General features: G+C 43.5%; 1 protein-coding gene across 1 annotated transcript in view; it reads right to left on the bottom strand.

Annotated features, from left to right (window-relative positions):
* kars1 (lysyl-tRNA synthetase 1) overlaps positions 1–12,448 on the bottom strand; it is a 531,769-nt gene that overhangs the window by 76,768 nt on the left and 442,553 nt on the right. The gene's annotated exons all lie outside the window — the stretch shown is intronic.

Genomic DNA, 12,448 nt, shown 5'->3' on the forward strand with positions numbered 1-12,448 from the left:
AAATTCTTCATAAATACAGTCAATCATAATTTGTTTCTCTATTACACTAACTGGTTTATAACAGGTCCTACTTTAAATTTGAAGTCTTCAAATAGGTTCACAGAATTTCTATCTTTATAAATTTACTTTAACCTATAAAAAAATCATGTTTATAATGAGACTTCCCAGACAAGCAAAAAACACAAAACACAGTTTTCATCATTGAAAGTTTGCTTGATTCATCCTTCTACTTATTAAACCCAAGATTAATGTGGCCTGTTTCAGATAATACAGCAAAAATCCAATAACGATCCCCTTACACTGCATTACCAGGTATAGCAAAAATTACATCTTTCTTAATTATAAGATTTTCCAGAACCAGAGTCTACTATTGTCCACAAACATGAGCCCTGATTTTATCTCAGTGTGAGACATATTAACTCCCAGACCTCATCACAGAGAATCAGTACTCTCCTGCCTAGAACTGGCAGGAAGCAGCAGCAGGGGGAGGCTGCAGGAGGAACAGCCTGTGGCATACAAGTACATCATGTGTGTTCAGGGTGGTTTTGCGATCAAAGTAGGGGCTCCGATGATGTAAACAGGATCCAATCTGCATAATTCAAAGGACCCCTTTGGGCTTCCACTGGCCTAGGGAGGGGGTTTGTATTAGAAACTGGGAGGGAAGTGAGTACACCTTTGGCAGGTAAATCCCACAGGCAATTGTAACTGCCCACACACCTGGTTCCCACTGGGCAGGAAGGGTTAAATTGCATGTAAAATTTTCTACCAGCCATTCAGTTGATGACTAACACATGCTTACATTGAAACAACATAAATTATGTTGCATTACAGTGGCTTTAATGTTCTTTTTTTTTAAATTACCTGTTCTAGAGAGGGGATTCGTGGTGGGGTACAGTTCCACAGGCAATATATTCCTCACACAAAAACAGAAAATGTTGCAAGTACTCAGCAGGTCCGGCAGCATCTGTGGAGAAAAAACAGAGTTAATGTTTCAGATCAATGACCCTTTGTCAGAATTAGATACTTTGGTCCTGGTAGCTATTCTGCCAACGTAAGATCAGTCAATTCAAGCAGCAAACCCTAGTTATATAAATGCAAGTTTTTACATTTCGATACAGATAATTCAATAATTTCCCTTGTTAGCAAGTGATGACAGCAGTGTGACTCAAATTTTTTGAGATCTGAATCACTCCTAGCTGATATCAATCTCAAACTAGAATCTGCAGTATAATGACTTCCTTGGCATCTTGTTAACTATAACATTTATTTGATTCACCGACTCTTTTTTAAAATCTGCATTAAATGAATATTGTTTGCAATAATGTTTCTTTGAAAGGGCCTCCACTTCACTGCATTTGCATGAGCAACAACTGCACCCAAAATACACCTACCTGTCTGTCCTCAATTTCTTTATAGTAACTGGTATGTTTTAATATTGGTACGGCCAATAACTTCTTAAAGACTAATCAATAGTCACAGAGGCGTGGAGGTAATTGAACATTGCAGCTCTTGTTTATTCTACTGCAGTAACAGGGCTAACAAAACAACATGGATTCTGCGATCACATAATGCACTGGCTTACAAAGTACAGCACGCTAAATAAGACATTCAATACATAACATATTCCTCCTTACTGGAAATGTCAGTTTAACAAAATATTTTCCTAACTAGGGAAAGAGGGTAGGCTGCCTCTATGTCCACTGAACCCACCTCAAGTCTCTGACTTTATAAATTCTTCTCTCCCGGTGTGGGTTACGGCAGACTTCTGGTGCTTTTACAGGTTAATGTTCATCAGAAACTGATGGCAATATAGGATTTGTGGCAGAATCTGAAGTTGTGCCTAATGCAGGTGAAAGCGGGCCGACTTCAACTTCAGTCGAGCTAGACTGAGGAGGTGAGACTGGAGTCAGCATTCCTTGACTTGGAGATGGCTCTTCCATAAGATGTATCCTTAGATGGTGCTTGATTTGGCAACAGTTTGTCAACATGTCTCCACCAGGTGAGACCTTTCGCAGTTTGGACTGTGTACGAAACAAGGAACCCACTTAGCTCCGGTAGCATAATTATGAGCTAGAACTTCTTGTCCGGAACAAAAAAATTCTTGGCTTTGATCTTTGTGCTTTTCTCTCCACTTGGTCATGCTGTTGATGTTGCACTTGTGTTTTTGTTGGTCTCAGCAGATAAAAGCAGGTGTGCAGTTGCCATCGCATTAGTAGGAATGCTGGAGATGCTTTCGTTGTAGCATGTGGCATGTTCTGATATGTCAACAGAATTGTGTCCAGATGCTTTTGAATGGAGGAATGTCCTCGTGCTGAACTTAAAGCGAGTTTCATGGTTTGAACCAACCTCTCAGCTAATCCATTGGTGGATGGGTGGTATGGTGCTGAGATGATGTGATGAATTTTGTTACTTCTCAAAAAATTTTCAAACTCCTGTGAGACAAACTGAGGTCCGTTATCGGTCACAAGTTGTTCTGGTAACCCGTAACAACTGAACATTTCTCTTAGCCTTTGAATTGTACTCTCAGCTGTAGAAGAAGATATCACTGAAAGTTCTGGGTACTTGGAATCAGCATCCACAACCACCATGAACATTTTTCCTTCAAATGGTCCAACAAAATCGACATGGATGTGTGGCCAAGGTTTTTCTGGCCAATCCCATGGTTGGAGGGGTGCCAATTGAGGCATGTTTCTCACACTCTGACATGAAGGACAAGATCTTGCCTTGGCTTCAATGTCTTTGTCCAGGCCAGGTCACCAAAAGTAGCTTCTTTCAATCTCTTTCAAGCAAACTATTCCACAGTGTCCAACATGCAGTTTGTCCAACACTGGTTTCCTCAATGTTGGTGGAATAATAACTTGTATGCCCCAAAGCAATCATCCTGAAGGAACTGATAACTCTATCCTCCTAGAACATAAGGATAAAGGTCAGGTGAGGCTGGTAGTTCAGGGAAGAGCTGCAATACATCACAAGGTCCATGATTTTGGACAATGTTGGGTCCACTTGAGTGGCCTTCTTGATTTGGACTGAAGTGATGGGTGTGTTCTCCATGTGTGCAAAGTAAAAAATATCTTTCTGAGCAATGTCCACATGGCTGACTGGTAGTGCAGCCTCAAAAGACCATCTGCATTGCCATGCAAGGTAGATTTTTGATATTTGATGTCAGATGTGTGAGCACTCAACATCAATGCCCAATGCTGCATTCTGCTTGCAGCTAAAGAAGGGATGCCTGATTGTGGACTGAATATTGAGTTGAGCATAGCATGAATTTCTGTCCAAACAGGTACTGGTAGAATTTCCGGATTCCAAAAATGATCCCCAGTGCATCGCTTTTGACTTGAGCATATTAGCTCTCTGATTTGCTTAAAGTCCGTGAAACGAATGCTATGGGCCTCTCCATACCTGAGGGCGTTACGAGTGAAACAATGGCCCCAACTTGCATCATATGCAAGTTGCAGAGGTAAGGAGGGGTCAAAGTGTATCAGTAACTTGGAATCTATCAGCGCTGCTTTAGCCTTCTTGAACGCAGCGTCACAAGCTTCTGTCCATTTCCAGGCTTTGTTCTAACATAGAAGCTCATGGAGGGGTTTCATCAGGGTTGCCAGTTTTGGAATAAATCTCCCGTAGTAATTCAGCAGTCCTAATAACGAGTGAAGCTGGCTGGTGTTCTGGGGAGCGCAATATCCTTGACCTTGGAAGGTACTTTGTGAAGCCTAGCAGTATCAATGGCGTGCCCCAAATATTCCACAGAGGGCTGAAAAAACTCGCATTCGTCTTTGTGAACCCATAGGCCATAATCCTCCAGCCTTTGTAGGGTGGCAATCAAGTTCTTGAGAGATCAGTCCTGTCCATTACCAAGATGTCAAAGTAGCACTGAACTCCAGGCTCTGGTCCACAGCCCTCTGAAACAAAGCTGGAGCTGATGTTATTCCAAAAGGCAAATGGCAATATCGGTACAGTCCCTTGTGTGCTGTGATGGTAAGATATTCTTGCAACTTCTCATCAACATGCATTTGTAAGTAGTCCTGGTATAGGTCTGTTTTGCTGAATTTCTGTCCACCAGTCAGGCCAGCAAAAAAGTCCTCAATATGGGGAAGTGGATCTTGTTCAGCACACAACATGGGGTTAACAACAACCTTGAAATCTACAGATGAGTATGGAGCCGTCTTACTTGAGCACTAGAACAATGGGTGTTGTCCATTTGCTATGGGAGACAGGTACCAAGACTCCTATCTTGACCAGATGTTCAAGGTCAGCTTCAACTTTTGGTTGTGTGGCATAAGGCACTGTTCTGGCCTTCAGAAATATTGGTTGAGAGTCAGCTTTGATATTCAATTTTACGGCAATTCCCTTCATGTTTCCCAAATCTCCTTTGAAAGCAACAGCGTTTTTTTTTATATAACAGTTGTCAGACCAGTTATATCTTTTACAATGCTGTGTACTTTTGTCCAGTTTAACCAGATCTTCTCAAGCCATGGTTGTCCAACTAAAGCTGGGTAGTTGCCTTTCATTTAGTCCGTCCATTTAGTTCTACTTTAACTTCTGTTCTGCCCATCATAGGCACAGATTCCCCTGCGTATGTTTTCTGAATGGTTTTTGCAGGTGTCAAGGGAAGATGTTTAAGCTTCTTCTTATACACAACATCTGGGATCAGAGAAACTGCTGTCCCTATATCCAGTTCCATGCATATTGGTTGGCCCTCCAGCAGTAGTGTTACCCAGTAGCCCCTGTGAACCACCTGCCACTGACAAGATATGGAGGGGCCCTTCTACTTTGGACTCAGTGTCACTCTGGTCCGCCTGTTCCTGCTGTATGACATGCAGATTTTTGTTCTTGTTACAACTGACGGTGGATTCCTTTTTCTCTGGTTTGCCTTTCTAAGTAGCCACTGCTACTTTTTTGTTTTTACAGGCCTGCTCAATGTGTCCCTTCTTGCCACACTGATGGCATTCAAGGTCTCTGCACCAACATTCAGATGAATGCTGACCAGGTTTTCCACAATGGTAACATTCTCGACTGCTTGCCACCTTGTATGCATACTCAACTGTTATGTCATGCACTCGAGTTGACGCACTCAGATGCTGTACTTTTTTGCAGCCAGCTCCATGGAGACTGCAACCTTTATGGCTTTCTGCAAAGTGAGGTTAGCCGCCATCAGGTGGTGTTTCTGGATTGCTTCAGTACGAAGGCCACAGACCAACCTGTCACAGAGGGTATCGTTCAATACTTCTTCAAAGGTTCACTGAACATTATGAATTCAAAGTACTGTAACATACTCCGCAATTGTTTCCCCGTCTTGGTTTCTTTTGTGAAACCCAAATCTTTCAGCTATAACAAGTGACTTAGAGGAAAAATACATCTCCAGGACTTTTACAATGTCCTCATGTGATTTTGTGCCAGATTTGTCAGGCTGCACCAAGCTTGTTAATAAGCCAAAGGTTTTAGTTCCCATCACACTTAAGTTGCCAGCTTTCTATCAATTTCAATTCCATTTGCAAGGACAAAAAAAACTCAAAAGCGTTCAGTATAGGATCTCCACTGTTCAACACTCATCGAAATGTCCCATAGGTCTGGTAAGTGTGGTCATTTTCTGCCTTTTTATTTTCTTTTCTTTGTCAGTTACTTTTTGTTTACTGTCATTTCCTTTTTTTTGTAGTTACCACTTTAAATGCTGTTACTGCTTTAAGACAGCAACTTTTTTTTAAACTCGGGATGTCAGCAGCTGCCGTTATGTCTCTGTGGTTTTTCCCACGCTTTGCGTTTCTGGCGAGCTCTGCACTGATCGTTGACCTTCCCTTTCTGTAAGTTTTAAAACTTTTTAAACTGCAGCACGTTCTTCTCTCTGTATCTTCTTTTTTAACTCAGCATGTCCTCTATATTTGGAACTTCAGAGATAACCATCGCTGTATTTTTACCGCACATTCTTGGGATCCCTGTGATTCTCTTTTGTCTGAACTTCGGGAGCACTCCGGGAGAGTAGGTGTGCGTTTTTTTTACTAGGAATTTCCTTTTACTAGCTGTTTCACTTTTACTGTAAAGGTTCATTGTCCTCATCAACAATTTATGTTTTAATATTGGTACAGTGTTAACTTTTTAAAGACTAATCAACACTCACGGACGTGTGCAAGTGATTGAACATTCCAGCTCTCGTTTATTCTACGGCAGTAATGGAACTAACAAAACAACATGGATTTACGATCCCATAATACACTAGCTTGCAAAGTACAGCAAGCTAAACAAGACATTCACTACAAAACAGTAACTCCACCTGCTGGTTCTACAGATCGGCTGCATTTGTTCTGTTCTGTTTATTAGCACACTCCAGAAAGTCTGTTGAATTACTAAATTCACTGTGTTAATAAACTGCTAATAGACTCACCTAGTCTAGCAGTAATCTTTTTGCAATGTTCCCTAAGTAGATATAAATTCTAGGTTTCTGTGCACCTTATACCTCTACTGCTGTGTCTGGGTATGATGCAATGTCCAATATGCATTTTCGTTTCAAAAACAGAAAATGCTGGAAAAACTCAGCAGGTCTAACAACATCTGTGGAGAGAAAGACAGAGTTAACGTTTTGAGTCCATATGACCCTTCTTTAGAACTAAAGAAGTAAAAAATGTGATTAAATTTATACTGTTTAAGGTGGGTGGAGCAGGTGAAGCTGGATAGAAGGCCAGCGATAGGTGGAGGCACAGGAGAGATTGGCAAAGATGTCATGAACAAAAGGACAAAGGGGTGTTAATGGTAGTGTTACTGGCTAAAGGAGATGCTGATTGTGGCATTAAGGTCAGAAAGCAGAATGTGGTAATAGCAGGACAAGGGTAAGCACTCTGGAAAGAACAACATGAACAAGTGACAGATGGCTCTTGTTGGGGGTGGGGTGGAGGGAGGGGACAGTGGTAAAAAAAAGACAGAAAATAGGATAAAAGGTAGGGATAAAACAATGAATTAAAATGAAATAAAAATAAAAATAAGTGAATTAAAATTAAAATTAAAATGAATATTGAAAAAAGGGGATTAAAAAAGGTGCGAGGACGGAGGAGAGAGTTCATGGTCTGAAGTTGTTGAAATCAATGTTAAGTCCGGAAGGCTGTAAAGTGCCTAGTCGGAAGATGAGGTGCTGTTCCTCCAGTTTGTGTTGGGCTTCACTGGAACATTGCAGCAGGCCAAGGACGGACATGTGGGAATGAGAGCAGGATGGTGTGTTGAAATGGCAAGTGACAGGAAGGTCTGGGTTATGCTTGCGGACAGACCGAAGGTGTTCTGCCAAGTGGTCACCCAGTCTGCGTTTGGTCTCCCCAATGTAGAGGAAACCGCATTGGGAGCAACGAATGCAGTAGATCAAATTTAAGGGAGTGTTTGGACCCTTGGACGGTGGGGAGGGCAGAGGTAATGGAGCAGGTGTTGCATCTGCTGCAATTGCATGGGAAGGCATGAACAAGCAGCTTTGTCTCTTCCTTTCAGGTGCTAAGGAATGCAAACTCCAACAACTCATTGATACCAACGCCCATCCAGGTCCCTCCACCCCTTCCTATTTCTTTGGCCCCATCCCATCTTCTAATACCAGCCCTTGCCACGTATTCACCATGCCCCCTGACCTCCCCCTCTCTGATGCTGAACGTTCAGTACTCAGCAAAGGACTCAGTTTCATACAGCTCAATGAATTCCGGGCTCGCCACGATGCTGAACTCTTCTTTTGCCGCCTTCGTCTCCATGCTCACTTCTTTGGGCAGGAGTCACCCCCCCCCGCCCGTTCAATGGATAATTACTCCACCTCCAGTATTCTCCCTCCACCTGGAGCCCTCCCTCTGGCCTCTTACCTGCTCTTGATAATTTCACTGAGAACTGTCGGCGTGACATCGGCTGTCTCAATTTCTCTGCTCCTCTCACCCACTCTAACCTGTCTCCTTCTGATTTTGCCACACTCCGTTCTCTCAGGTCTGACCCTGACTTGGTTATCAAACCACAAGGGTGGTGCTGTTATTTTCTGGTCTACTGACCTCTACCTCGCACAGGCTGAGGACCAACTCTCAGACACTTCCTCCTACCTCCCCCTGGACCATGATCGCACCACCAAACATCGTCATTGTTTCCAGGACTGTCACTGACCTCATCTCCTCTGGAGATCTTCCCTCCACAGCTTCCAACCTCAGTCTCCCAACCCCGGACAGCCCGCTTCTACCTCCTCTCCAAAATCCTCAAACAGGACTGTCCCGGTAGACCAATCGTGCCAGCCAGTTCCCGCCCCACGGAACTCATTTCTTCCTATCTTGACTCTGTTCTCTCTCCCCTTGTCCAGTCTCTTCCCACGTACATCCGCAATTCCTCTGACGCCCTACATCATATCAACAATTTCCAGTTCCCTGGCCCCAACTGCCTCCTCTTCACCATGGACGTCCAATCCCTTTACACCTCCATCCTCCACCAGGGTGGTCTGAGGGCTCTCCGCTTCTTCCTTGAACAGAGGCCTGAACAATTCCCATCCATCACCACTCTCCTCTGTCTGGCTGAATTTGTTCTCTCATTGAACAATTTCTCCTTAAACTCATCTCACTTCCTCCAAATAAAAGGTGTAGCTATGGGTACCCGCATGGGCCCTAGTTATGCCTGTCTCTTTATGGGGTATGTGGAGCATTCCTTCTTCCAGTACTACAGAGCCCTTAACCAAGTCCGACCCATCTCCCACGCCTCTGCCCTCACACCTTTCTCTCACTCCCAGAATCATGTTCAGGTCCCCCTTGCCCTCATTTTTCAACCCACCAGCCTCCGCATTCAAAGGATCATCCTCCGCCATTTCCGCCAACTCCAGCATGATGCCGCCACCAAACACATCTTCCCTTCACCCCTCCTTGGTAGGGACCATTCCCTCCGGGACAGCCTGCTCCACTCCTCCATGATCCCCAACACCTCATTCCCCTTCCCACGGCACCTTCCCACACAATCGCAGAAAGTGCAACACCTGCCCCTTTACCTTCTCACCATCCAAGGGCCCAAACACTCCTTACTTCACTCGCACCATCTTCAATTTGGTCTACTGCATTCACTGCTCCCTATGCGGTCTCCTCTACATGGGAGACACCAAACGCAGACTGGATGAACGCTTTGCGGAACACCTTTGGTCTGTTCCGATTAGGCACTTTAAAGCCTTCTGGACTTAACATTGAGTTCAACAACTTCAGACCATGAACACTCTCCTCCATCCTCACCATTTTATCCCCTTTTTTCAATATTCATTTTAATTTTTTATCCACTTATTTTTATTTATTCATTTTTAAAAAATTGTTTTATCCCTACATTTAACCTATTTTCTATCTTTTTTCCCACCACCGTCCCCTCCCCCCACCCGGGCCATCTGTCACTTGTTCATGTTGCTCTTTCCAGAGTGCTTACCCTTGTCCTGTTATTACCACATTCTGCTTTCTGACCTTAATGCCACCATCAGCACCTCCTTTAGCCAGTAACATTATCATTAACACCCCTTTGTCCTTTTGTTCATGACATCTTTGCCAATCTTCCTTTTACCTCCACCTATCGCTGGCCTTCTATCCAGCTTCATCCCCCTTAAACAGTATAAATTTCATCACGTTTTTACTTCTCTTTAGCTCTGAAGAGGAGTCATACGAACTCGAAACGTTAACTCTGTCTTTCTCTCCACAGATGCTGTTAGGCCTGCTGAGTTTTTCCAGCATTTTCTGTTTTTGTTTCAGATTTCCAGCATCCGCAGTATTTTGCTTTTATCTGTGCATTTTTGTTTGTTTTCCTCTCTCCCAGTTTACAAGAAGTTTCTGATGAAAGAGCTGCTACAAATTAATTAGAATACCATTTATTAACTATTTTCAGTCACCTTTTCTAAAGTATTCAAAAGAATCTTAAACCTATTTAAATTTCAGTAAATATCATTTAAAATGATTTTTAAAAATCAACAAAATTCAGGCTGGCAACTGTTGAGCTGTATTCAAGCTCCAAAGATCGAGATTTTGTTTCAAATGTTTACAGAATTAGAGAAGGAAAGTAATTGCCTTATAGTTTGGAGAGATTATATCAAACTAGGATTAAACCCTCAGTAAAATTTTAAACTGGCCAAAAATAAAGATGGCAACAGGAACCCAGCATCATTTTAGTAGCTTGTTGCTACAAATTAAAACTAACAGTAAAATGATATAACACACAGGGAGATGCACTCTACAGACCATAAATGTGTGTTATTAGCAAGTTTTCAGAATGACTTGCCAGAATTTCCATGACTACAAGCAATCACTTCTGGGTCACTGGCTGTTACCATAGAAAATCCAGATATTCAATTAGGTAATGAACTCACAAAACACTTAATGAATCTGTGCAATGTGTATGATGTGTTGCTGCACTGTAAGTGGCAATTAAAAGGCTGAAATTGGGCCCATGGATCTAATAGAGTAAGCATGTTCACACTATAGATTAGTAACCATCTGCTCACCATTAGTATTGCCGATTTTCACCTCTTGAAATGAGATTGGTCTTTTAAAGTAATTTTTCCACTTCAGAGAACAGGAGAATGATTCACACTTCCAATCACATCTATTGACTAAAGTAAGAGGTGAGGTGAGAGTGACTGCCCTTGACATCAAGGCAGTATTTGACTGAATATGGTATCAAGGAGCCCTAGGAAAACTGGAGTCAATGGGAATCAGGGGGAGAACTCTCCACTGGTTGGAGCCATGCCGAGCACAAAGGAAGATGGTTGTGGTTGTTGGAGGTCAGTCATCTCAGTCCCAAGACATCACTGCAGGAGCTCCTCGGGATAGTGTCCTAGGCCCAACCATCTTCAGCTGTTTCTTCAATGACCTTCGCTCCTTCATAAGGTGAGAAATGGGGATATTCGCTGTTAATTGCACAATGTTCAGCACCATTCACCACTCCTCAGATACTGAAGCATTCCCTGTCCACATGCAGCAAGACCTGGACAATATTCAGGGTTAGGGTGACAAGTGGCAAGTAACATTCATGCCACACAAGTGCTGGTCAGTGACCATCTCCAACAAGAGAATCCTACCATCTACCCTTGATATTCAATGACATCACTGAATCACTCTCTATCGACATCCTGGGGGCTTACCATTAACTAGAAACTGAACTGGACTAGCCACATAGATTCTGTGGCTTAAGAGGTCAGAGGCTGGGAATTCTGCAGAGGGTGACTCACCTCCTGACTCCCCAAAGCCTGTCCATCATCTACAAGGCAGTCAGGAGTGTGATGGAATACTCTCCACTTGCCTGGATGAGTGCAGCTCCAACAACACTCAACAAGCTTGACACCATTCAGGACAAAAGCAGTCAGCTTGATTGGCGCCCCATCCACCACCTCCAACATCCATTCCCTCCAGCACCGACACACAGTGACAGTGGTGCGTACCATCTACAAGATGCATTGCAGGAACTCACCAAGATTCAACAGCACCTTCCAAACCCATTGATCTCTACCACCAAGGAAGACAAGGACAGCAGGTCAATACCACCACCTGCAAGTTCTCCTCCTAGACACACACCATCCTGACTTGGAACTATTTCACCGTTCTTTCACTGTTGGGTCAAAATCCTGGAACTCCCTTCGTAAGAGCACTGTTTGTGTTCTTACACAACAAACTGCAGCAGTTCAAGAAAGTAGCTCACCACCACCTTCTCAAGGGCAATTAGGTATGGGCAATAAATGCTGGCCCAGCCAGAAACAGAATAAGCTAATAATCTAAAGCTGTTCACCCCAAAGATCTTCATACAGAATTAGTTATGTAGATAAATGTGGCAATTACTTTGCACTCAGCAAATTCCCAAATTGCAATGTAATTATTGTCCTGTTAATCATTTTTTTTATTGTGCTGGTTCAGCAGGATACCAAGGGCAGGAATTTGAACCCCCACCAGGGTCAGGGACTGAGCAGCAGGATATAAAAACGGTCCTGCCTCCAGGTAATTTCTATGGAGGTGAGATGGGTGACAGGGCTACTAGTCCACAAGCATTCATTCAGAATTTATTGAGGACAATTAAAGGAGGCTGACTGGGATTTTCCAGTCGGCCTTTAGGTCTCCGCAGGCAGTGGAGGCCAGTTTAGGTGCCTGAAGTTGGCAGACTATGGAGCCAGTGTTCCAGGTAGGCCTTGGGGGCCTTCACTGCTTGCCTGGACGTAGGAGGGTTCCCCTCCCCTGTGATGGCCCAGCTGCAAGATTCAATTTTTGATTTTAAAAAGGTTGGAGGCGGTGTCCATTTTGAATCACCCTTTCCCTTACTTACCCTCTATTGCAGGCTGCTGTTCCTTTCAAGCTGGAAAGTCTGATTGACCCTCTGATTGTCTTCAAGAGCTCACTTTCTGTCCTTAATTAAACAGTGAGCCATCTCAAGACCAATTAAGGGCGCACCACTGTGAAAATCAGGGCCAGTGACTGTTATGCCTCTGGGTGTGGGTTGAGTACCCATAAAC

The sequence above is a fragment of the Cetorhinus maximus genome, chromosome 6 (assembly GCF_964194155.1).
Source record: "Cetorhinus maximus chromosome 6, sCetMax3.hap1.1, whole genome shotgun sequence".
NCBI lineage: Eukaryota > Metazoa > Chordata > Chondrichthyes > Lamniformes > Cetorhinidae > Cetorhinus > Cetorhinus maximus.